This window comes from Pseudophryne corroboree, chromosome 3 (assembly GCF_028390025.1).
Source record: "Pseudophryne corroboree isolate aPseCor3 chromosome 3, aPseCor3.hap2, whole genome shotgun sequence".
Lineage (NCBI taxonomy): Eukaryota > Metazoa > Chordata > Amphibia > Anura > Myobatrachidae > Pseudophryne > Pseudophryne corroboree.
The window spans coordinates 449,800,348-449,822,145 of NC_086446.1; the positions used below are offsets into that span (position 1 = coordinate 449,800,348).

Genomic DNA, 21,798 nt, shown 5'->3' on the forward strand with positions numbered 1-21,798 from the left:
ATAGCTAAAGAAAAAATATTTTTTTTTGGGGGGATGCGCTACACCATTAGCAAATATTTAGACAAATACAATAAACAATCTAAAAGTATATATTATTATATATGCATAAAAACGGATTTATTCCACTTAGACAGTCATGTGATTTAATTAAAACTGATGTCGTTTATTTTCTCATAAACAAGCTTAAGAAACCAAAAAATATACATACATAACTCGTATACCGGTTAAACATGAAAAGACACAATTAGTCAAAATCCTCAGATAACATAAGTGCTCTCCGTGTGTATAATTGCACTCAATGATTCAATTGAAGATTATAATCGATGATTCTAAAACTTAGCGTTTTTTAACTAGAGTCCTGTTGTATCTTATTTGGTCAGATCCGATACAATGTAACACAGTCCTTGTTAGGATTTTGACTAATTGTGTCTTTTCATGTTTAATGCATATATAATAATATATACTTTTAGATTGTTTATTGTATTTGTCTAAATATTTGCTAGTGGTGTAGCGCATCCCCACCAAAAAAAATCATTTTTTTGTTTGATTGCTTATTTGGCCTCTTTTGCTAGTGGTAAATGGTTAATGAAGTGGAATAAAGGTTTGGATAATTATTCAGGTGACTATTGGAGTTGACCCCTCACACCCTTGATACTTCCGGGTCAAGGGGTATTTAAATCCCCTGCTTAGATCCAGTTGGTGCATGCAGCCCTGGTTTGTGCAGTGTTCCACATGATTCTGTGAGTAACTATGGCCCTCATTCCGAGTTGTTCGCTCAGTAATTTTCTTTGCATCGCAGCGATTTTCCGCTAATTGCGCATGCGCAATGTTCGCACTGCGACAAGTAAATTTGCTAAGAGGTTTGGTATTTTACTCACGGCATTACAAGGTTTTTTCTTTGTTCTGGTGATCGTAGTGTGATTGACAGGAAGTGGGTGTTTCTGGGCGGAAACTGCCCGTTTTATGGGAGTGTGTGAAAAAACGCTACCGTTTTTGGGAAAAACGCGGGAGTGGCTGGAGAAACGGGGGAGTGTCTGGGCGAACGCTGGGTGTATTTGTGACGTCAAACCAGGAACGAAACTGACTGAACTGTTCGCAGTGGCAGAGTAAGTCTCGAGTTACTCAGAAACTGCTAAGAACTGTCTATTCGCAAATCTGCTAATCTTTCGTTCGTAAATCTACTATGCTAAGATTCACTCCCAGTAGGCGGCGGCTTAGCGTGTGCAAAGCTGCTAAAAGCAGCTTGCGAGCGAACAACTCGGAATGACCACCATTGTTGGGTTTGTCCCACTGATTAAGCTTGATGTTCGTATAATCCGTTAATCTTTTGATTTGGGTTTATTTATTGTTTGTAGCTATGGATTTGATGTGGGAGAACGCTTAACCCAGCGGCTGCCCTATGTGTATCCTCTTGGACCTATAGGTATTTATTGATCGCTGATTATGGCTTTTTTTTATATATATTTCTATGCCTCAGATGCACATTGTTTAAACAGAGTATATGTGTAATCACACTGGCTGAATATCCTTTTTGTGATCCTGCAGATGTTAACCCTGTGTGGGAGAATGCCTTATCCAGGTGTAGTCTTGTGCACACCTTTCCAGACCCATAGGTATTTATGTGGTAACAAGGTTTGATATATACATTTGATTCTGATACACGTCTATAATAGAGATATCCTTTGATTACAGCAGTGGTTTGGTTGCAGAGCTGTGATTATATGGACATTCTCTACACCTGGTATACAGCAGTTCAGACATGCAGTCCCATTGGAATGTGCTGATAGAGGTGAGGAGGTGTGGGCCCTGCATGCATCTTAAGACCAGTGGTGAACACAGGGTGTTATTGTATTCCTCCTTGTCTCACTACTCTGCCACCTGTGTTTGGTATATGAGTTCCTTTTTTCTAAATCTGGTATTATGTAGTAGTTTATGTTGATACAAGCATTGTCGCTAATATTGTTATATATTGGGACCTGGGAGGCTCAGTCATGTTTATGTTCTATTTTTTCTAGATATACTTTTAATTATTCGGCTTCATTATATTATGATTGGATTTGATGATTCATGTATGGCCCTTCTAGAAAAAGATCCTGGTTTTTGGATCGAAACGTCAAAACCTTTGAGGCTACAATAAAAAATTTCTATTGAAGAAATGTGTGGACTTTATACTAGAGATGAGCGGGTTCGGTTCCTCGGAATCCGAACCCGCCCGAACTTCATGTTTTTTTACACGGGTCCGAGCGACTCGGATCTTCCCGCCTTGCTCGGTTAACCCGAGCGCGCCCGAACGTCATCATCCCGCTGTCGGATTCTCGCGAGGCTCGGATTCTATCGCGAGACTCGGATTCTATATAAGGAGCCGCGCGTCGCCGCCATTTTCACATGTGCATTGAGATTGATAGGGAGAGGACGTGGCTGGCGTCCTCTCCGTTTATAGAGAGTGAGACTAGAGTAGAGAGAGACACAGTAGTAATTTTGGGGAGCATTAGGAGGAGTACTTTAGGAGGAGTACTACTACTTGCTGAAGTGATAGATAGTGTGACTGTATAATGTATATCTGACTTGTGGGGGAGACACTGACAGTGGGGAGCAGTTAGAGTCTGAGAGCAGGACTCAGGAGTACATATAACGTACAGTGCACACTTTTGCTGCCAGAGTGCCACACTGCCATTGTGACCACACTGACCACCAGTATAATATATATTGTGATTGTCTGCTTAGGAGTACTACTTGCAAGTTGCTGATAGTGTGACCAGTGACCTGACCACCAGTTTATAATAATCACCACCAGTTTAATATATATAATATATATATATATATAATTGTATATAATATATATATATAATATTGTATACCACCTACCCGTGTTTTTTTTTTCTTTTCTTTCTTCTTGATACATACTACTATAGTAGCTTACTGTAGCAGTCTGCGGTGCTGCTGAGCTGACAGTGTCCAGCAGGTCCGTCATCAGTCATTACATAATAAATATATATTATATACCTGTCCGGCTGCAGTACTAGTGTGATATTATATATATATATATATATATTGATTTCATCTCATTATCATCCAGTCTATATTAGCAGCAGACACAGTACGGTAGTCCACGGCTGTAGCTACCTCTGTGTCGGCAGTCGCTGGCCCATCCATAATTGTATACCACCTACCCGTGGTTTTTTTTTTCTTTCTTCTTGATACATACTACTATAGTAGCTTACTGTAGCAGTCTGCGGTGCTGCTGAGCTGACAGTGTCCAGCAGGTCCGTCATCAGTCATTAGTACATAATAAATATATATTATATACCTGTCCGGCTGCAGTACTAGTGTGATATTATATATATATATATATATATATATATATTGATTTCATCTCATTATCATCCAGTCTATATTAGCAGCAGACACAGTACGGTAGTCCACGGCTGTAGCTACCTCTGTGTCTTTTAGTTGTGCCTATTAAAATATGGAGAACAAAAATGTTGAGGTTCCAAAATTAGGGAAAGATCAAGATCCACTTCCACCTCGTGCTGAAGCTGCTGCCACTAGTCATGGCCGAGACGATGAAATGCCAGCAACGTCGTCTGCCAAGGCCGATGCCCAATGTCATAGTACAGAGCATGTAAAATCCAAAACACCAAATATCAGTAAAAAAAGGACTCCAAAATCTAAAATAAAATTGTCGGAGGAGAAGCGTAAACTTGCCAATATGCCATTTACCACACGGAGTGGCAAGGAACGGCTGAGGCCCTGGCCTATGTTCATGGCTAGTGGTTCAGCTTCACATGAGGATGGAAGCACTCAGCCTCTCACTAGAAAACTGAAAAGACTCAAGCTGGCAAAAGCACCGCAAAGAACTGTGCGTTCTTCCAAATCCCAAATCCACAAGGAGAGTCCAATTGTGTCGGTTGCGATGCCTGACCTTCCCAACACTGGACGTGAAGAGCATGCGCCTTCCACCATTTGCACGCCCCCTGCAAGTGCTGGAAGGAGCACCCGCAGTCCAGTTCCTGATAGTCAGATTGAAGATGTCAGTGTTGAAGTACACCAGGATGAGGAGGATATGGGTGTTGCTGGCGCTGGGGAGGAAATTGACAAGGAGGATTCTGATGGTGAGGTGGTTTGTTTAAGTCAGGCACCCGGGGAGACACCTGTTGTCCGTGGGAGGAATAGGGCCGTTGACATGCCTGGTGAAAATTAGAGATGAGCGCCGGAAATTTTTCGGGTTTTGTGTTTTGGTTTTGGGTTCGGTTCCGCGGCCGTGTTTTGGGTTCGACCGCGTTTTGGCAAAACCTCACCGAATTTTTTTTGTCGGATTCGGGTGTGTTTTGGATTCGGGTGTTTTTTTAAAAAAACCCTAAAAAACAGCTTAAATCATAGAATTTGGGGGTAATTTTGATCCCAAAGTATTATTAACCTCAAAAAACATAATTTACACTCATTTTCAGCCTATTCTGAACACATCACACCTCACAATATTATTTTTAGTCCTAAAATTTGCACCGAGGTCGCTGTGTGAGTAAGATAAGCGACCCTAGTGGCCGACACAAACACCGGGCCCATCTAGGAGTGGCACTGCAGTGTCACGCAGGATGGCCCTTCCAAAAAACCCTCCCCAAACAGCACATGACGCAAAGAAAAAAAGAGGCGCAATGAGGTAGCTGACTGTGTGAGTAAGATTAGCGACCCTAGTGGCCGACACAAACACCGGGCACATCTAGGAGTGGCACTGCAGTGTCACGCAGGATGTCCCTTCCAAAAAACCCTCCCCAAACAGCACATGACGCAAAGAAAAAAAGAGGCGCAATGAGGTAGCTGTGTGAGTAAGATTAGCGACCCTAGTGGCCGACACAAACACCGGGCCCATCTAGGAGTGGCACTGCAGTGTCACGCAGGATGTCCCTTCCAAAAAACCCTCCCCAATCAGCACATGATGCAAAGAAAAAGAAAAGAAAAAAGAGGTGCAAGATGGAATTATCCTTGGGCCCTCCCACCCACCCTTATGTTGTATAAACAAAACAGGACATGCACACTTTAACCAACCCATCATTTCAGTGACAGGGTCTGCCACACGACTGTGACTGATATGACGGGTTGGTTTGGACCCCCCCCAAAAAAGAAGCAATTAATCTCTCCTTGCACAAACTGGCTCTACAGAGGCAAGATGTCCACCTCATCTTCACCCTCCGATATATCACCGTGTACATCCCCCTCCTCACAGATTATCAATTCGTCCCCACTGGAATCCACCATCTCAGCTCCCTGTGTACTTTGTGGAGGCAATTGCTGCTGGTCAATGTCTCCGCGGAGGAATTGATTATAATTCATTTTAATGAACATCATCTTCTCCACATTTTCTGGATGTAACCTCGTACGCCGATTGCTGACAAGGTGAGCGGCGGCACTAAACACTCTTTCGGAGTACACACTTGTGGGAGGGCAACTTAGGTAGAATAAAGCCAGTTTGTGCAAGGGCCTCCAAATTGCCTCTTTTTCCTGCCAGTATAAGTACGGACTGTGTGACGTGCCTACTTGGATGCGGTCACTCATATAATCCTCCACCATTCTATCAATGTTGAGAGAATCATATGCAGTGACAGTAGACGACATGTCCGTAATCGTTGTCAGGTCCTTCAGTCCGGACCAGATGTCAGCATCAGCAGTCGCTCCAGACTGCCCTGCATCACCGCCAGCGGGTGGGCTCGGAATTCTGAGCCTTTTCCTCGCACCCCCAGTTGCGGGAGAATGTGAAGGAGGAGATGTTGACAGGTCGCGTTCCGCTTGACTTGACAATTTTGTCACCAGCAGGTCTTTCAACCCCAGCAGACCTGTGTCTGCCGGAAAGAGAGATCCAAGGTAGGCTTTAAATCTAGGATCGAGCACGGTGGCCAAAATGTAGTGCTCTGATTTCAACAGATTGACCACCCGTGAATCCTTGTTAAGCGAATTAAGGGCTGCATCCACAAGTCCCACATGCCTAGCGGAATCGCTCCGTGTTAGCTCCTTCTTCAATGCCTCCAGCTTCTTCTGCAAAAGCCTGATGAGGGGAATGACCTGACTCAGGCTGGCAGTGTCTGAACTGACTTCACGTGTGGCAAGTTCAAAGGGCATCAGAACCTTGCACAACGTTGAAATCATTCTCCACTGCACTTGAGACAGGTGCATTCCATCTCCTATATCGTGCTCAATTGTATAGGCTTGAATGGCCTTTTGCTGCTCCTCCAACCTCTGAAGCATATAGAGGGTTGAATTCCACCTCGTTACCACTTCTTGCTTCAGATGATGGCAGGGCAGGTTCAGTAGTTTTTGGTGGTGCTCCAGTCTTCTGTACGTGGTGCCTGTACGCCGAAAGTGTCCCGCAATTTTTCTGGCCACCGACAGCATCTCTTGCACGCCCCTGTCGTTTTTTAAAAAATTCTGCACCACCAAATTCAAGGTATGTGCAAAACATGGGACGTGCTGGAATTTGCCCATATTTAATGCACACACAATATTGCTGGCGTTGTCCGATGCCACAAATCCACAGGAGAGTCCAATTGGGGTAAGCCATTCCGCGATGATCTTCCTCAGTTGCCGTAAGAGGTTTTCAGCTGTGTGCGTATTCTGGAAAGCGGTGATACAAAGCGTAGCCTGCCTAGGAAAGAGTTGGCGTTTGCGAGATGCTGCTACTGGTGCCGCCGCTGCTGTTCTTGCGGCGGGAGTCCATACATCTACCCAGTGGGCTGTCACAGTCATATAGTCCTGACCCTGCCCTGCTCCACTTGTCCACATGTCCGTGGTTAAGTGGACATTGGGTACAACTGCATTTTTTAGGACACTGGTGAGTCTTTTTCTGACGTCCGTGTACATTCTCGGTATCGCCTGCCTAGAGAAGTGGAACCTAGATGGTATTTGGTAACGGGGGCACACTGCCTCAATAAATTGTCTAGTTCCCTGTGAACTAACGGCGGATACCGGACGCACGTCTAACACCAACATAGTTGTCAAGGACTCAGTTATCCGCTTTGCAGTAGGATGACTGCTGTGATATTTCATCTTCCTCGCAAAGGACTGTTGAACAGTCAATTGCTTACTGGAAGTAGTACAAGTGGGCTTACGACTTCCCCTCTGGGATGACCATCGACTCCCAGCGGCAACAACAGCAGCGCCAGCAGCAGTAGGCGTTACACGCAAGGATGCATCGGAGGAATCCCAGGCAGGAGAGGACTCGTCAGACTTGCCAGTGACATGGCCTGCAGGACTATTGGCATTCCTGGGGAAGGAGGAAATTGACACTGAGGGAGTTGGTGGGGTGGTTTGCGTGAGCTTGGTTACAAGAGGAAGGGATTTACTGGTCAGTGGACTGCTTCCGCTGTCACCCAAAGTTTTTGAACTTGTCACTGACTTATTATGAATGCGCTGCAGGTGACGTATAAGGGAGGATGTTCCGAGGTGGTTAACGTCCTTACCCCTACTTATTACAGCTTGACAAAGGGAACACACGGCTTGACACCTGTTGTCCGCATTTCTGGTGAAATACCTCCACACCGAAGAGCTGATTTTTTTGGTATTTTCACCTGGCATGTCAACGGCCATATTCCTCCCACGGACAACAGGTGTCTCCCCGGGTGCCTGACTTAAACAAACCACCTCACCATCAGAATCCTCCTGGTCAATTTCCTCCCCAGCGCCAGCAACACCCATATCCTCCTCATCCTGGTGTACTTCAACACTGACATCTTCAATCTGACTATCAGGAACTGGACTGCGGGTGCTCCTTCCAGCACTTGCAGGGGGCATGCAAATAGTGGAAGGCGCATGCTCTTCACGTCCAGTGTTGGGAAGGTCAGGCATCGCAAACGACACAATTGGACTCTCCTTGTGGATTTGGGATTTCAAAGAACGCACAGTTCTTTGCGGTGCTTTTGCCAGCTTGAGTCTTTTCAGTTTTCTAGCGAGAGGCTGAGTGCTTCCATCCTCATGTGAAGCTGAACCACTAGCCATGAACATAGGCCAGGGCCTCAGCCGTTCCTTGCCACTCCGTGTGGTAAATGGCATATTGGCAAGTTTACGCTTCTCCTCCGACAATTTTATTTTAGGTTTTGGAGTCCTTTTTTTTCTGATATTTGGTGTTTTGGATTTGACATGCTCTGTACTATGACATTGGGCATCGGCCTTGGCAGACGACGTTGCTGGCATTTCATCGTCTCGGCCATGACTAGTGGCAGCAGCTTCAGCACGAGGTGGAAGTGGATCTTGATCTTTCCCTAATTTTGGAACCTCAACTTTTTTGTTCTCCAGATTTTATAGGCAGAACTAAAAGGCACCTCAGGTAAACAATGGAGATGGATGGATTGGATACTAGTATACAATTATGGACGGACTGCCACGGTTAGGTGGTATAAAAAAACCACGGTTAGGTGGTATATATTATAATAATAATACAATTATGGATGGACGGACTGCCTGCCGACTGCCGACACAGAGGTAGCCACAGCCGTGAACTACCGCACTGTACACTGGTTGATAAAGAGATAGTAGTATACTCGTAACAACTAGTATGACACTATGACGACGGTATAAAGAATGAAAAAAAAACCACGGTTAGGTGGTATATATTATAATAATAATACAATTATGGATGGACGGACTGCCTGCCGACTGCCGACACAGAGGTAGCCACAGCCGTGAACTACCGCACTGTACACTGGTTGATAAAGAGATAGTAGTATACTCGTAACAACTAGTATGACACTATGACGACGGTATAAAGAATGCAAAAAAAACCACAGTTAGGTGGTATATATTATAATAATAATACAATTATGGATGGACGGACTGCCTGCCGACTGCCGACACAGAGGTAGCCACAGCCGTGAACTACCGCACTGTACACTGGTTGATAAAGAGATAGTAGTATACTCGTAACAACTAGTATGACACTATGACGGTATAAAGAATGAAAAAAAAACCACGGTTAGGTGGTATATATTATAATAATAATACAATTATGGATGGACGGACTGCCTGCCGACTGCCGACACAGAGGTAGCCACAGCCGTGAACTACCGCACTGTACACTGGTTGATAAAGAGATAGTAGTATACTCGTAACAATTAGGATGACACTATGACGGTATAAAGAATGAAAAAAAAACCACGGTTAGGTGGTAGGTATATAATAATAAATAATACAATTCTGGTCGGACGGACTGCCTGCCGTGTGCCGACACAGAGGTAGCCACAGCCGTGAACTACCGCACTGTACACTGGTTGATAAAGAGATAGTAGTATACTCGTAACAATTAGGATGACACTATGACGGTATAAAGAATGAAAAAAAAACCACGGTTAGGTGGTAGGTATATAATAATAAATAATACAATTCTGGTCGGACGGACTGCCTGCCGTGTGCCGACACAGAGGTAGCCACAGCCGTGAACTACCGCACTGTACACTGGTTGATAAAGAGATAGTAGTATACTCGTAACAATTAGGATGACACTATGACGGTATAAAGAATGAAAAAAAAACCACGGTTAGGTGGTATATATTATAATAATAATACAATTATGGATGGACGGACTGCCTGCCGACTGCCGACACAGAGGTAGCCACAGCCGTGAACTACCGCACTGTACACTGGTTGATAAAGAGATAGTAGTATACTCGTAACAATTAGGATGACACTATGACGGTATAAAGAATGAAAAAAAAACCACGGTTAGGTGGTAGGTATATAATAATAAATAATACAATTCTGGTCGGACGGACTGCCTGCCGTGTGCCGACACAGAGGTAGCCACAGCCGTGAACTACCGCACTGTACACTGGTTGATAAAGAGATAGTAGTATACTCGTAACAATTAGGATGACACTATGACGGTATAAAGAATGAAAAAAAAACCACGGTTAGGTGGTAGGTATATAATAATAAATAATACAATTCTGGTCGGACGGACTGCCTGCCGTGTGCCGACACAGAGGTAGCCACAGCCGTGAACTACCGCACTGTACACTGGTTGATAAAGAGATAGTAGTATACTCGTAACAATTAGGATGACACTATGACGGTATAAAGAATGAAAAAAAAACCACGGTTAGGTGGTAGGTATATAATAATAAATAATACAATTCTGGTCGGACGGACTGCCTGCCGTGTGCCGACACAGAGGTAGCCACAGCCGTGAACTACCGCACTGTACACTGGTTGATAAAGAGATAGTAGTATACTCGTAACAATTAGGATGACACTATGACGGTATAAAGAATGAAAAAAAAACCACGGTTAGGTGGTAGGTATATAATAATAAATAATACAATTCTGGTCGGACGGACTGCCTGCCGTGTGCCGACACAGAGGTAGCCACAGCCGTGAACTACCGCACTGTACACTGGTTGATAAAGAGATAGTAGTATACTCGTAACAATTAGGATGACACTATGACGGTATAAAGAATGAAAAAAAAACCACGGTTAGGTGGTAGGTATATAATAATAAATAATACAATTCTGGTCGGACGGACTGCCTGCCGTGTGCCGACACAGAGGTAGCCACAGCCGTGAACTACCGCACTGTACACTGGTTGATAAAGAGATAGTAGTATACTCGTAACAATTAGGATGACACTATGACGGTATAAAGAATGAAAAAAAAACCACGGTTAGGTGGTAGGTATATAATAATAAATAATACAATTCTGGTCGGACGGACTGCCTGCCGTGTGCCGACACAGAGGTAGCCACAGCCGTGAACTACCGCACTGTACTGTGTCTGCTGCTAATATAGACTGGTTGATATTTAAAGAGATATTAGTAGTATACAACAATACTATACTGGTGGTCAGGCACTGGTCACCACTCCTGCAGCAAAAGTGTGCACTGTTAATTAATATAATTGTACTCCTGGCTCCTGCTAACAACCTGCAGTGCTCCCCAGTCTCCCCCACAATTAATTATAAGCTTTTAATTTATACATTGATGACTGTGCAGCACACTGGGCTGAGCTGAGTGCACACAGACTGAGTCACACTGTGTGACTGACTGTGCTGTGTATCGTTTTTTTTTTTCAGGCAGAGAACGGATATAGCAGAGAGAAGTGAACGGATATATTATATTAAATAAAAGTTAACTAGCAACTGCACTGGTCACTGACTGTGGTAAACTAACTCTGTCTGCGACTCTGCACAATCTCTCTCTATCTAATCTATCTATCTCTATTCTAATGGAGAGGACGCCAGACACGTCCTCTCCCTATCAATCTCAATGCACGAGTGAAAATGGCGGCGACGCGCGGCTCCTTATATAGAATCCGAGTTTTGCGATAGAATCCGAGCCTCGCGAGAATCCGACAGCGTCATGATGACGTTCGGGCGCGCTCGGGTTAACCGAGCAAGGCGGGAAGATCCGAGTCGCTCGGACCCGTGGAAAAAAAAGTGAAGTTCGTGCGGGTTCGGATTCAAAGAAACCGAACCCGCTCATCTCTAGTGAAAATACCAAAAAAATCAGCTCTTCGGTGTGGAAGTATTTCACCAGAAATGCGGACATTTGTCAAGCCGTGTGTTGCCTTTGTCAAGCTGTAATAAGTAGGGGTAAGGACGTTAACCACCTCGGAACATCCTCCCTTATACGTCACCTGCAGCGCATTCATAATAAGTCAGTGACAAGTTCAAAAACTTTGGGCGACAGCGGAAGCAGTCCACTGACCAGTAAATCCCTTCCTCTTGTAACCAAGCTCACGCAAACCACCCCACCAACTCCCTCAGTGTCAATTTCCTCCTTCCCCAGGAATGCCAATAGTCCTGCAGGCCATGTCACTGGCAATTCTGACGAGTCCTCTCCTGCCTGGGATTCCTCAGATGCATCCTTGCGTGTAACGCCTACTGCTGCTGGCGCTGCTGTTGTTGCTGCTGGGAGTCGATGGTCATCCCAGAGGGGAAGTCGTACTCGTAAGACCACTTTTACTACTTCCACCAAGCAATTGACTGTCCAACAGTCCTTTGCGAGGAAGATGAAATATCACAGCAGTCATCCTGCTGCAAAGCGGATAACTGAGGCCTTGGCATCCTGGGTGGTGAGAAACGTGGTTCCGGTATCCATCATTACTGCAGAGCCAACTAGAGACTTGTTGGAGGTACTGTGTCCCCGGTACCAAATACCATCTAGGTTCCATTTCTCTAGGCAGGCGATACCGAAAATGTACACAGACCTCAGAAAAAGAGTCACCAGTGTCCTAAAAAATGCAGCTGTACCCAATGTCCACTTAACCACGGACATGTGGACAAGTGGAGCAGGGCAGGGTCAGGACTATATGACTGTGACAGCCCACTGGGTAGATGTATGGACTCCCGCCGCAAGAACAGCAGCGGCGGCACCAGTAGCAGCATCTCGCAAATGCCAACTCTTTCCTAGGCAGGCTACGCTTTGTATCACCGGTTTCCAGAATACGCACACAGCTGAAAACCTCTTACGGCAACTGAGGAAGATCATCGCGGAATGGCTTACCCCAATTGGACTCTCCTGTGGATTTGTGGCATCGGACAACGCCAGCAATATTGTGTGTGCATTAAATATGGGCAAATTCCAGCACGTCCCATGTTTTGCACATACCTTGAATTTGGTGGTGCAGAATTTTTTAAAAAACGACAGGGGCGTGCAAGAGATGCTGTCGGTGGCCAGAAGAATTGCGGGACACTTTCGGCGTACAGGCACCACGTACAGAAAACTGGAGCACCACCAAAAACGCCTGAACCTGCCCTGCCATCATCTGAAGCAAGAAGTGGTAACGAGGTGGAATTCAACCCTCTATATGCTTCAGAGGTTGGAGGAGCAGCAAAAGGCCATTCAAGCCTATACAATTGAGCACGATATAGGAGGTGGAATGTACCTGTCTCAAGCGCAGTGGAGAATGATTTCAACGTTGTGCAAGGTTCTGCAACCTTTTGAACTTGCCACACGTGAAGTCAGTTCAGACACTGCCAGCCTGAGTCAGGTCATTCCCCTCATCAGGCTTTTGCAGAAGAAGCTGGAGGCATTGAAGGAGGAGCTAAAAGGGAGCGATTCCGCTAGGCATGTGGGACTTGTGGATGCAGCCCTTAATTCGCTTAACAAGGATTCACGGGTGGTCAATCTGTTGAAATCAGAGCACTACATTTTGGCCACCGTGCTCGATCCTAGATTTAAAACCTACCTTGGATCTCTCTTTCCGGCAGACACAAGTCTGCTGGGGTTCAAAGACCTGCTGGTGACAAAATTGTCAAGTCAAGCGGAACGCGACCTGTCAACATCTCCTCCTTCACATTCTCCCGCAACTGGGGGTGCGAGGAAAAGGCTCAGAATTCCGAGCCCACCCGCTGGCGGTGATGCAGGGCAGTCTGGAGCGACTGCTGATGCTGACATCTGGTCCGGACTGAAGGACCTGACAACGATTACGGACATGTCGTCTACTGTCACTGCATATGATTCTGTCACCATTGAAAGAATGGTGGAGGATTATATGAGTGACCGCATCCAAGTAGGCACGTCAGACAGTCCGTACTTATACTGGCAGGAAAAAGAGGCAATTTGGAGGCCCTTGCACAAACTGGCTTTATTCTACCTAAGTTGCCCTCCCACAAGTGTGTACTCCGAAAGAGTGTTTAGTGCCGCCGCTCACCTTGTCAGCAATCGGCGTACGAGGTTACTTCCAGAAAATGTGGAGAAGATGATGTTCATTAAAATGAATTATAATCAATTCCTCCGTGGAGACATTGACCAGCAGCAATTGCCTCCACAAAGTACACAGGGAGCTGAGATGGTGGATTCCAGTGGGGACGAATTGATAATCTGTGAGGAGCGGGATGTACACGGTGATATATCGGAGGATGATGATGAGGTGGACATCTTGCCTCTGTAGAGCCAGTTTGTGCAAGGAGAGATTAATTGCTTCTTTTTCGGTGGGGGTCCAAACCAACCCGTCATTTCAGTCACAGTCGTGTGGCAGACCCTGTCACTGAAATGATGGGTTGGTTAAAGTGTGCATGTCCTGTTTATACAACATAAGGGTGGGTGGGAGGGCCCAAGGACAATTCCATCTTGCACCTCTTTTTTCTTTCATTTTTATTTGCGTCATGTGCTGTTTGGGGAGTGTTTTTTGGAAGGGCCATCCTGCGTGACACTGCAGTGCCACTCCTAGATGGGCCCGGTGTTTGTGTCGGCCACTAGGGTCGCTTATCTTACTCACACAGCTACCTCATTGCGCCTCTTTTTTTCTTCTTTGCGTCATGTGCTGTTTGGGGAGTGTTTTTTGGAAGGGCCATCCTGCGTGACACTGCAGTGCCACTCCTAGAAGGGCCAGGTGTTTGTGTCGGCCACTAGGGTCGCTTAGCTTACTCACACAGCTACCTCATTGCGCCTCTTTTTTTTCTTTGCGTCATGTGCTGTTTGGGGAGTGTTTTTTGGAAGGGCCATCCTGCGTGACACTGCAGTGCCACTCCTAGATGGGCCCGGTGTTTGTGTCGGCCACTAGGGTCGCTTATCTTACTCACACAGCTACCTCATTGCGCCTCTTTTTTTCTTTGCGTCATGTGCTGTTTGGGGAGTGTTTTTTGGAAGGGCCATCCTGCGTGACACTGCAGTGCCACTCCTAGATGGGCCCGGTGTTTGTGTCGGCCACTAGGGTCGCTTAGCTTAGTCATCCAGCGACCTCGGTGCAAATTTTAGGACTAAAAATAATATTGTGAGGTGTGAGGTATTCAGAATAGACTGAAAATGAGTGGAAATTATGGATTTTGAGGTTAATACTTTGGGATCAAAATGACCCCCAAATTCTATGATTTAAGCTGTTTTTTAGTGTTTTTTGAAAAAAACACCCGAATCCAAAACACACCCGAATCCGACAAAAAAAATTCGGTGAGGTTTTGCCAAAACGCGGTCGAACCCAAAACACGGCCGCCGAACCCAAAACCAAAACACAAAACCCGAAAAATTTCAAGTGCACATCTCTACTTTATACACAGTGAGAGTGCACCCTCCACCACGTGGAATTCTCGTCTACATTTGCGGACATTTCGTCTGTCGGGAGCACCCACCACTAGGAACTTTGATGAGAGTGCAGAACCCTCTTGAGAGATATATTATATTCATGTGAGTAGTGCAATTAGTGTAGGCCATAACAGTATCTCCATCCACATAACTAGCAGAGATGAGAAATCAGGTACAAGAGTATACAGGTATTTGGCAAGAGACCATAGATCTTATATTATCCTATCTAACATCAAGAAAATAAGAATTTACTCACCGGTAATTCTATTTCTCGTAGTCCGTAGTGGATGCTGGGAACTCCGTAAGGACCATGGGGAATAGACGGGCTCCGCAGGAGACTGGGCACTCTAAGAAAGAATTAGGACTACTGGTGTGCACTGGCTCCTCCCTCTATGCCCCTCCTCCAGACCTCAGTTAGGGAAACTGTGCCCGGAAGAGCTGACATTACAAGGAAAGGATTTGAAATCCCGGGTAAGACTCATACCAGCCACACCAATCACACCGTACAACTCGTGATACTATACCCAGTTAACAGTATGAATAACAACTGAGCCTCACTAACAGATGGCTCATAACAATAACCCTTTAGTTAGGCAATAACTATATACAAGTATTGCAGACAATCCGCACTTGGGACGGGCTCCCAGCATCCACTACGGACTACGAGAAATAGAATTACCGGTGAGTAAATTCTTATTTTCTCTGACGTCCTAGTGGATGCTGGGAACTCCGTAAGGACCATGGGGATTATACCAAAGCTCCCAAACGAGCGGGAGAGTGCGGATGACTCTGCAGCACCGAATGAGCAAACTCAAGGTCCTCCTCAGCCAGGGTATCAAACTTGTAGAATTTTGCAAACGTGTTTGATCCCGACCAGGTAGCAGCTCGGCAAAGTTGTAAAGCCGAGACCCCTCGGGCAGCCGCCCAAGAAGAGCCCACCTTCCTCGTGGAATGGGCCTTTACTGATTTAGGATGCGGCAGTCCAGCCGCAGAATGTGCAAGTTGAATCGTGGAGCAGATCCAGCGAGCAATAGTCTGCTTAGAAGCAGGAGCACCCAGCTTGTTGGGTGCATGCAGGATAAACAGCGAGTCAGTCTTTCTGACTCTAGCCATCCTGGAAACATAGATTCTCAAGGCCCGGACTACGTCCAGCAACTTGGAGGCCTCCAAGTCCTGAGTAGCCGCAGGCACCACAATAGGTTGGTTCAAATGAAACGCTGATACCACCTTAGGGAGGAATTGGGGACGCGTCCTCAATTCTGCTCTGTCCATATGGAAGATCAGATAGGGGCTTTTACAGGACAAAGCCGCCAATTCTGACACCCGCCTAGCCGAAGCCAAGGCCAAAAGCATGACCACTTTCCACGTGAGATATTTTAATTCCACGGTCTGAAGTGGCTCAAACCAATGTGATTTTAGGAAATCCAACACAACGTTGAGATCCCAAGGTGCCACTGGGGGCACAAAAGGGGGCTGAATATGCAGCACTCCCTTAACAAACGTCTGAACTTCAGGCAGTGAAGCCAGTTCTTTTTGAAAGAAAATAGACAGGGCCGAAATCTGGACTTTAATGGAACCTAATTTTAGGCCCATAGTCACTCCTGACTGTAGGAAGTGCAGGAATCGACCCAGCTTAAATTCTTCTGTGGGGGCCTTCATAGCCTCACACCAAGCAACATATTTTCGCCATATGCGGTGATAATGCTTTGCTGTCACATCTTTCCTAGCTTTTATCAGTGTAGGATCCATCAGGATCCGGCGTTCAACCGCCATGCCATCAAACGCAGCCGCGGTAAGTCTTGGAACAGACAGGGCCCCTGCTGTAGCAGGTCCTGTCTGAGAGGCAGAGGCCAAGGGTCCTCTGAGATCATTTCTTGCAGTTCCGGGTACCAAGTCCTTCTTGGCCAATCCGGAACGATGAGTATAGTTCTTACTCCTCTCTTTCTTATTATCCTCAGCACCTTTGGTATGAGAGGAAGAGGAGGGAACACATAAACCGACTGGTACACCCACGGTGTCACTAGAGCGTCCACAGCTATTGCCTGAGGGTCCCTTGACCTGGCGCAATATCTTTTTAGCTTTTTGTTTAGGCGGGACGCCATCATGTCCACCTGTGGCCTTTCCCAACGGTTTACAATCAGTTGGAAGACTTCTGGATGAAGTCCCCACTCTCCCGGGTGGAGGTCGTGCCTGCTGAGGAAGTCTGCTTCCCAGTTGTCCACTCCCGGAATGAACACTGCTGACAGTGCTATCACGTGATTTTCCGCCCATCGGAGAATCCTTGTGGCTTCTGCCATCGCCATCCTGCTTCTTGTGCCGCCCTGTCGGTTTACATGGGCGACCGCCGTGATGTTGTCTGACTGAATCAGCACCGGCTGGTTTTGAAGCAGGGGTCTTGCCTGACTTAGGGCATTGTAAATGGCCCTTAGTTCCAGAATATTTATGTGTAGGGAAGCCTCCTGACTCGACCATTGTCCTTGGAAGTTTCTTCCCTGAGTGACTGCCCCCCAACCTCAGAGGCTTGCATCCGTGGTCACCAGGACCCAGTCCTGTATGCCGAATCTGCGGCCCTCTAGAAGATGAGCACTCTGCAGCCACCACAGCAGAAACACCCTGGCCCTCGGGGACAGGGTGATCAGCCGATGCATCTGAAGATGCGATCCGGACCACTTGTCTAACAGATCCCACTGAAAGATCCTTGCATGGAACCTGCCGAATGGAATTGCCTCGTAAGAAGCTACCATCTTTCCCAGGACTCGCGTGCAGTGATGCACCGACACCTGTTTTGGTTTCAGGAGGTCTCTGACCAGAGATGACAACTCCTTGGCCTTCTCCTCCGGGAGAAACACCTTCTTCTGTTCTGTGTCCAGAATCATACCCAGGAACAGCAGACGCGTCGTAGGAACCAGCTGCGACTTTGGAATATTCAGAATCCAGCCGTGCTGTTGTAGCACTTCCTGAGATAGTGCTACTCCGACCAACAACTGCTCCCTGGACCTCGCCTTTATAAGGAGATCGTCCAAGTACGGGACAATTATAACTCCCTTCTTTCGTAGGAGTATCATCATTTCGGCCATTACTTTGGTAAATACCCTCGGTGCCGTGGACAGACCAAACGGCAACGTCTGGAATTGGTAATGGCAGTCTTGTACCACAAAACGGAGGTACACCTGGTGAGGTGGGTAAATGGGGACATGCAGGTAAGCATCCTTGATGTCCAGTGATACCATGTAATCCCCTTCTTCCAGGCTTGCAATAACCGCCCTGAGCGATTCCATTTTGAACTTGAACCTCCTTATATAAGTGTTCAAGGATTTCAAATTTAGAATGGGTCTCACCGAACCGTCTGGTTTCGGTACCACAAACATTGTGGAATAGTAACCCCGTCCCTGTTGAAGGAAGGGAACTTTTATTATCACCTGCTGGAGGTACAGCTTGTGAATTGCCGCCAGCACTACCTCCCTGTCCGGGGGAGTGGCTGGCAAGGCTGATTTGAGGTAACTGCGAGGGGGAGACGTCTCGAATTCCAGCTTGTACCCCTGAGATACCACTTGTAGAACCCAGGGATCCACCTGTGAGCGAACCCACCGGTCGCTGAAGTTCCGGAGACGGGCCCCCACCGCACCTGGCTCCACCAGTGGAGCCCCAGCGTCATGCGGTGGATTTAGTGGAAGCAGGGGAGGATTTTTGTTCTTGGGAACTGGCTGTATGGTGCAGCTTTTTCCCTCTACCCCTGCCTCTGGGCAGAAAGGACGCGCCTTTAACCCGCTTGCCTTTCTGGGGCCGAAAGGACTGTACCTGATAATACGGTGCTTTCTTAGGCTGTGAGGGAACCTGAGGTAAAAATGTCGACTTCCCAGCTGTCGCTGTGGAAACGAGGTCCGAGAGACCATCCCCAAACAATTCCTCACCCTTGTAAGGCAAAACCTCCATGTGCCTTTTAGAATCCACATCACCTGTCCACTGCCAAGTCCATAATACTCTCCTGGCAGAAATGGACATTGCATTTATTCTAGATGCCAGCCGGCAAATATCACTCTGTGCATCTCTCATATATAAGACTTCGTCTTTAATATGCTCTATGGTTAGCAATATAGTGTCCCTGTCAAGGGAATCAATGTTATCAGACAGGGAATCAGACCACGCTGCTGCAGCACTGCATATCCATGCTGAAGCAATAGCAGGTCTCAGTATAGTACCTGAGTGTGTATATACAGACTTCAGGATAGCCTCCTGCTTTCTATCCGCAGGCTCCTTTAAGGCGGCCATATCCTGAGACGGTAGTGCCACCTTTTTTGACAAGCGTGTGAGCGCTTTATCCACCCTCGGATGTCTCCCAACGTACCCTGTCCTCTGGCGGGAAAGGGTACGCCATAAGTAACTTTTTAGAAATCACTAGTTCTTTATCAGGGGAAGCCCACGCTTCTTCACACACTTCATTCAACTCATCTGATGGGGGAAAAACCACTTGTTGCTTTTTCTCCCCAAACATAATACCCTTTTTAGTGGTACCTGGGTTAATGTCAGAAATGTGCAACACATTTTTCATTGCCGTAATCATGTAACGGATGGCCCTAGTGGAATGTACATTTGTCTCGTCGTCGTCGACACTGGAGTCAGACTCCGTGTCGACATCTGTGTCTGCCATCTGAGGTAGCGGGCGTTTTTGATCCCCTGATGGCCTTTGAGACGCCTGGGCAGGCACTGGCTGAGAAGCCGGCTGTCCCACAGCTGTTATGTCATCGAACCTTTTATGTAAGGAGTTGACACTGTCAGTTAATACCTTCCACATATCCATCCACTCTGGTGTCGACCCCGCAGGGGGTGACATCACATTTATCGGCACCTGCTCCGCCTCCACATAAGCCTCCTCATCAAACATGTCGACACAGCCGTACCGACACACCGCACACACACAGGGAATGCTCTGACTGAGGACAGGACCCCACAAAGTCCTTTGGGGAGACAGAGAGAGAGTATGCCAGCACACACCACAGCGCTATATAAACAGGGATTTACACTATTACAGAAAGTGATTTTCCCTATAGCAGCTATACAATACAGTTTTGCGCCTAAATTTAGTGCCCCCCCTCTCTTTTTTTTTTACCCTTTGAGCCTGGAAACTGCAGGGGAGAGCCTGGGGAGCTGTCTTCCAGCGGAGCTGTGAAGAGGAAATGGCGCCAGTGTGCTGAGGGAGATAGCCCCGCCCCTTTTTCGGCGGGCTTCTCCCGCTCTTTTATTAATATTATGGCAGGGGATTTTTACACATATATAGTTTATTAGACTATATTATGTGTTGTTTTGCCAATTTAAGGTACTCTAATTGCAGCCCAGGGCGCCCCCCCAGCGCCCTGCACCCATCAGTGACCGGAGTATGTGGTGTGCATAGGGAGCAATGGCGCACAGCTGCAGTGCTGTGCGCTACCTTAATGAAGACCGGAGTCTTCAGCCGCCAATTTCCAGGACGTTCTTCTTGCTTCTGGCTCTGCAAGGGGGACGGCGGCGCGGCTCCGGGACCGGACGACCGAGGCTGGGCCTGTGTTCGATCCCTCTGGAGCTAATGGTGTCCAGTAGCCTAGAAGCCCAAGCTAGCTGCAAGCAGGTAGGTTTGCTTCTCTCCCCTAAGTCCCTCGTAGCAGTGAGTCTGTTGCCAGCAGATCTCACTGAAAATAAAAAACCTAATAAATACTTTCTTTACTAGAAGCTCAGGAGAGCCCCTAGTGTGCAACCAGCTCGAGCCGGGCACAGATTCTAACTGAGGTCTGGAGGAGGGGCATAGAGGGAGGTGCCAGTGCACACCAGTAGTCCTAATTCTTTCTTTGAGTGCCCAGTCTCCTGCGGAGCCTGTCTATTCCCCATGGTCCTTACGGAGTTCCCAGCATCCACTAGGATGTCAGAGAAATTACGTTTGTAACGGGGATGGGTAGTTAAGCAAAGTATATATTTTAAGTTCAGCAACTGGTTTGGTCTCAATGAACGCCCCGCACTTCCTAAAAAACTGATAACTGGTACGATATGGCTCAGAGAGCACTTCGTACCTATCATAATACATATATCTCAGCATTAGAGCATCCACCTCTCTCAGCATAGGAGTATGTTGAACTATCCAGGAATTAAGAATAACTTTCTTTGCCACCGTCACCAGTATAGACAAGAAAGGTATTAGGGGTCTTCTAGAGTCTGGCAGTGCCCAATTGTCAAAGTTGGCAAAAAGCAATGGTATTGGATCTAAGGGCAAAGACAGCCCAAAAGTAGTATTCACATAGTGTAAGAGTTTATACCAATATTTTTTTATTTTACCACAGGACCACAAGTTATGGAAAGCAGACGCAGAAGAAGCACCACATTTCGGACATCTGCCAGACTCCTCCTCCATATAGTGCTTCCGTTGGCTCTGTGACACATAAGCCCTGTGTACGGTCTTAATATGAACCTCTTGGAGAATAGATGTTCTAACTATATGGAGAGTAGTTCATAATACTTAAATAATATATCAACTTGGGGTAAAATAGGGATATCTCGTACCCACATTGTCTGCAATTGATGGGTTAAGTTATGTGGAGAGTGTTTTAATAAAAGCGAGTAAAGTAATTTGGGTTTGTATTTATTGTATTGACAAAACTGGTAATAATTGATTTCAAAGGATCTTGGGAAGGTTGCATCACCTTACTAGAGGCCAAGGAGTGGGAAAAATGTTGAATCTGCATTAAAGCATACATGCTATTATGTGGGATGGCATAATACAGAAATAAAGGTATGCAAATTTCTAGGCAAATCCTGTCCATTAAAGTCATCTTTC

The 21,798-nt window shown here is 46.5% G+C and overlaps 1 protein-coding gene and 1 long non-coding RNA gene across 2 annotated transcripts in view; both read left to right on the top strand.

Annotated features, from left to right (window-relative positions):
* LOC135055935 (protein-glutamine gamma-glutamyltransferase E-like) overlaps positions 1-21,798 on the top strand; it is a 273,173-nt gene that overhangs the window by 147,212 nt on the left and 104,163 nt on the right. The window lies entirely within an intron of this gene.
* LOC135057889 (uncharacterized) lies at positions 1,544-21,386 on the top strand. Its single transcript, XR_010244440.1, has 3 exons — positions 1,544-1,613; positions 1,693-1,789; positions 21,305-21,386. It is a non-coding gene; the product is annotated as an uncharacterized LOC135057889 (long non-coding RNA).